The following is a 6,033-nucleotide window of genomic DNA, read 5'->3' as shown; positions in this document are numbered from 1 at the left end:
AAGTAGCAAATGTGTGGAAATCCCAATAAAAAAGTGACTATCCACAGAGTTCACTGATGATTCACTGTCAGTGGCGTTACTTCAGAAACTACTTCCTGATTAAATCACTAATGAGAGGCTTTTCTGTCTGTCTGTTTGTGTTTTTAGGTTTGGAAAGGACTTCTGGTTCGGAAATGTAAGTGGAAATAGGGGGAACAACTGTTAAACATCACACTGTAAGTATAACATCCTGGGCTGTGCATTCTTTAGCATTATTTACAGCAGTATGGTGCAAGACTTGAGATAAAATGCTTACGCCCAAACACACAATACTTGTTTGCATACGTGTTTGTTTGTGTGTATGGGTGTGTGTCTGTGTGTGTCCGTTTGTGCTTGTACACCAACATGTGGGTAGGCTATATAAGGGCCAGGCTGTATTTGCACATGCGCATACGTTGGCTAAGCCCTCCTCTCTCATTGCAGGGATACCTACCCCACCCCCCTGATGCATCATACCAGCCCCTGGTGGCACACACACACACACACACACACACACACACACACACTGCAGGAGCGCGCTTCCACCCTGTCTCAATCTACTGTATACTGCACATTTTCCCTGTTAAACAAAAATCACATTATTCTGCCCTTGGGCCTGTGAAAAGATCGCTGTGTACTAATGATGATGTCAGCAATGAAAGCAATTACCTTAAATGTAAAAGTGATGCAATATGTCACATGACAAAAAAAAATATATCATCAGGACACTTAAAATTCGCACTATTTTGAAAACAGGATATCATATGACAAAAGTGGCTCTACTGAGACGTAGATTGGGCTTTACTTCAGTATCTGGGTTATTCCATACATTTCATGCTGATTTTCCTTTCATTTATAATTGAAGGGGATCTTATACTGTACATTCTGCATGTTGTATTCCATATCACACTCAGCACTATCACTGCTGCTGCTTGAACTGTATTCTCTCCGGAGCTCGTTTTTTATTCAGTGTTGTCTGTTCTTTTTATTCAGGCTTGTCTGAGGCTTGTTTTATTTTTAGATGAAACATAATAGTCAGGATCTTCAGTGTACTGTGAGAGTTTCACACCCCTTCCTGGTGTTTAATCCATATGACATCTCCTCAGTGCCTGCTAGTTCTTTTGAGTTCCAACTCACAAGCCTTACAATATAAATAAAGATGATGAGAATATTACAGTAAAAATCTCAGCCTAGTCAATCAAATAGACTCATTGTTGAATGTCACAATTCATTTTTAATGGCAGGGCTTTTTGGTGTGTGAGCGCTGGTGAGCATTATACATCATTTCCTTCTTTTATTAATCAAACAACAGTTTGAAATGTGTGTCACTGATCTCAGCAGTATACCTCGAAGCAGAGGAGGAAAATAGAACAAAAATCCACGTCAGCCTCTCACCAGTAGGACTGAAAATGGTTCAGAATGTAATTCTCTTTGGTGCAGCGCCTCCTTCTCCATTCTCTGTAATCTACAAGAATGCAAATTACAATGCAAATGCAAATAGTACTGAATAATTTATGTGTAGTGTAGAGCACCAAGAGCCTTTTGCTTAAATAGAGTAATGTGGCATTTGGAGCATACATTTGGTTAACCGCGAAAATACACCATAGAAATTCACTGTGTAAAATTCTGTTCAACAATTTAGCCGAGGCTTTGCAGGAATAAAGTTTAGCTATTCAGGATTCAAGGTACACATTTTCCATGTCTGAATTATATTATCTTGAATACAGTACCCTATGTACTGTGTATGTATGCCATATTGCTGAATGTTTGATAAAGTGACTGGGACTGGACACATCAATCAACAGAGATTTCTTTGGCTTATTGGTTAAACACTGCATCTAATTTCACATCCATGATCCCTCTTCGCTGGATGATGTTATGTGGTTTGACCCATTCTGGCCTGCTGGAATTGCAATGCAATAGCGAACTGCATGAATTTCCCTTGAGCTGGAAGTTACTGTAGGTTATAACAGTGGTTGAATCATTTCATTCCAACATTCAATTATTCCCATGTTCACTGCTGCTGATATTTAAATACCTCCTACATATGTAAATGTCAGTCCAAACCACTGTTGACATTAGATCCCATCCTCAGATAGGCTACTGTGCCTTTGCATCCAACACAGTAACACGGGCCTTTCAACGTCTTTGTTCAATCCGTTGATCTGATTTCTGTAATTGAAATTGGAGAAAATACACACCGCCTTTGTCTTTTGTGCTAGCGCCAGGAAAAAAATGACTCCTATTACAATTAATGGGATTCATATACACTCAAACACATACAGTTTGTCCGTCATTTTTATCTTTTATTTTTTTCAAAAAGCTCCTGCTTCCATCCTACCACACGGCTGTGTTCGGGCTTCTCCCTCAGCGGTTTTTCCATCAGGGATTGTAATTAAGCAACAGCATTCATGAGTGGGCATGCTCATTTAGCCAGCGTCTGGGCTTAGACAGCTTTAGAGGGATGGAAGAACAAATCCTGGTGGAACAAGGCAGTGTATGCTATAGTCACAGAGAAAACACTGCTGATAGAATAACAAGTATTCCTAAAGTTTTTCATGCATGTATGTGAGTGATATTCTGTAGTCTGAAACATATGGTAGGCCTTTTTCATAGCAAGTTCATATGTATTTTTTTCCCTTTGTGTTCTTTACCTTGTAAAGACTTTGCACTATAATAAGCTTCTTGTGACCAATACCACAATGACAAATCGTGAACCCGGAATTATATGGTTTTATCTGACTATAATAATTTAGTTACCCACATATTGTTAATCTTTGAATGTTACTTTATTCTTGTGTTGTGTTATTTTTTTTTAAAGAATGTTTTGGGGTTAAATATAAAACGTTTAAGACGTTTTGACTGTAACGTCTTCCTCAGAGTTGGTTAAATATTTAAAGATATGTAGCTGAATGGATCCTAATAATGGCTCCCAAGCCAGAAAATAAGACAATTTTAAAGTTAATGATGGTATCACTGTACATAGTCGTGTTAACAGTGATGGTTCAGTTAGTGTTTTAGGCTTAATCAAGGCTAATTGCTGGTTCACCAACTAAATCATTAGCTTTCTGAAGCGCTAGCTAGCACTAGCTGGCTCAGTCTAGCTACAGTGCTGAACATCAGATGGCCTAGAATAATCATTATTGTTTCCTAACAAGTTATTTCTCTTTATGTACTGATACACTGGTACTATGTGGATCAACTAACTCCTCTCCAGTGGTTACCTTTCATGTACCAAAGACACACTGAGTTAGCCAGTTGCATCTTGAATTAACATGAGCTTAACCAACATGTGTACCTTATAGTGTTGAATTAGTATTTTGTCACAGGTTAAGAGCAGAAACACAAAGGAGCAAAGCAGAGAAAGGAGTGAGACAGATGAACAGAGAACTGCAGAGGGAAGGAGTGAGACACATCAAGAGAAAACAGCAGCCACATATAGAAAAAGAAGAGAGTGGGAGAAACAGAGACATTGAGCACTACAAAAATAGGCCTGTCTGCAGAAAATTAGATTATCATACTGATACAGTTGTTGAAATAGTTATTTGTATATTGTATTGTATATTTTGTTAATCAAAAGGTTTTATTATGTGTTGAAATGAGCTTTTAAGTTGTTATGAGTGAAATCATTTTTTAAACTGAACTTTCTTGTTTGGAACAGACATTATTGTGATTACAGGGCAACTTTGGTGTTTAAGAGTAGAGCAATTGATTTGGGAAGAGAGGGCACATTGAGAGGGCAAATTGTTTAATCACCATGAAAATAACTTATACATACTGTTGTAATATTAACATGAATTTTGCTTACAAAAGACTTGAAAAATAATGATGAAGAGTAAATGCAATTTTACATAATGGTGTCTTTCTAGGCTCATTCAAATCTAAAATACTATAACAAAATTGATTTGCAGTCTGGTCGTAATGTGTTTCAAAACTGACTTGATAATTAAATTTACCATTAAATCATATTCATCTTGTTTCCCATTGAAACCGAGGTTTCCTCATTGTAAGCTATCAGACACAACCTTATAGGACCAAACCCAGATTGACTTTACAGAATTACAAGGTTCTATCTTTGTTAAGGCCCTCAAGAAAATCAATTTTCTAATTGTCCCAAGATTTTCATATTTTGCATTCAAAGTACCATGCAAGCTGTGTTTCGGTATAAAGATAGATTTCACTAACATTTTTGCCAGCTGGGACGTCAAAACTTTGAAGCTCTGTATCTCAGAACTGAACCAGATAGAACCTTATAATTTGATTTTATTTATTTCAACTAACATGTGGCATGTCAGGCCTCTCCAGAATACATCAAGGTGCGGCAGTAGACCTGAGCTGGGTTCTGTGGTGATCCAGTGGGTCAGATCCACCATATACCATATTTTATCCCAAAATCTGTCTCTCCTCTTCTATCTCTCACACAAAGAAAGTGTGTAAGTAAAGTAATCCTGTGACAGAAAGCATATTCAGAGGTGGCACACGGCTTGGCATCGCATCCCTTTGGCAATGTGAGCACCTCCCTAAAACAAAATAAATCGATTGTTCCGGGTGTCAGGTCAGGTGACACATTGCATATACCATTTTGTTGTTTTATTGTTTATTGCATTCACCATTCTACAACTCTGGCCAGTTTGAAAACACAAGGAAACACCAGGCAGCACAAAGCGCTGCACAGCGCCATCGCAGCACCAGGAAATTATAAATGCTGTTTTTTTTTTTTCTATTCAATTGAAGACTGATTTATATTAGAATTAGGTTACAGTGTGTGTGTGTGTGCACAGAGCAAGAGACACACTAAGAAAGAAAGCGAGAGAGAGCGAGAGAGAGCGAGAGAGAGAGAGGGGGAGAGAGAGAGAGGCTCATTATAATCAGGCAATTATGCTGGCAGAATTAGAAGTGTCCTTATTTTCTCTTGTGGCAGCCTGAGTGTGGGGACGTTTTTTAAGTGACTGCAGACTAATCCATGGATATGACTGACTCTCCTGTGTTAATATGGAGCATCTGTAGCCGGGTGTAAAACAACAAGATTTGGAAGTGAAAGCCTGTGCTTTTGGCGGTTTGGGGAACCGGTGAGTCAAGCAAGGCTCCCCAGGTTCTGGGCTCTAATTTGCATTGATGAGGATTTTTTTTTTTTTTTTTATCTGGTTGAGCTTTTGGCTCAGCAGTAGTGAGTGAGAGACAAGGGCACTGTTTACATGCCTGCAACTCAGGACCATGGCCGTACACAATCAGTGTCTTCCAGACGGTGGTATATAATTATACTGCATGTTTATTTGAGACTTCTTATTCATTTTTATGTATGTATTGTTACGATTGTTGTTGGTAGTGTTATCAATTGTGTGTGTGTGTGTGTGTGTGTGTGTGTGTGTGTTTGTGTGTATGTGTATCCCTAAACCTGTATTAAATCTGATTGTTTTAATCCCACAATTCAGTTTAAAAGCACTCATATAATTTTGATTAAATATGGCATCTAAAGCTTTGTGGGCTAAAAATGTATAGGTCTATGAATTATGATTATTGCTGTCAGGAGTTTAATGTGAAGTGTGATTCAAAATATTTTTAATCCTATTACATCACAAAGTTGTGTTGCATCTCTAAATAAAAAAAAGTCTAACCTCATCCATTTGTTTGTGAAAATTCCTGTGCAAATAAATGTATCATTATCATTACTGAGTCACAAGAATTGACACATATGTGATTCTGCACCAATGACAAACGTTTTCACACTAAAGACTTTGACCTCAGGTCAAGGGTGTTTGACCAGCATTTGACTCTTGACCTCTAATACATGTTGTCTTATCAACCCGCTTGTTAATGTGTATTGATCATCTTTCCCTTGAGAGAGAGAGAGAGAGAGAGAGAGAATGAAAAAAACATATTCTTAGGGTGAAGTGGAAAGTTTTAATTGTTCCCAGTTTAGACCTGTGCGTGCAGAAGAAAGGTTGGAGCACACACTAAACAATAATGAATAATAATAATACATTGTTGTATGACAAATTCAATATGGACAAATGT

Source organism: Centroberyx affinis, unplaced genomic scaffold, assembly GCF_046629955.1.
Source record: "Centroberyx affinis isolate AG114_WGS23_722 - 3 ecotype Tasmania unplaced genomic scaffold, CSIRO-AGI_Caff_v1 ptg001502l_1, whole genome shotgun sequence".
Classification (NCBI taxonomy): Eukaryota; Metazoa; Chordata; class Actinopteri; order Beryciformes; family Berycidae; genus Centroberyx; species Centroberyx affinis.
Note: the sequence above shows the minus strand (reverse complement) of the source record.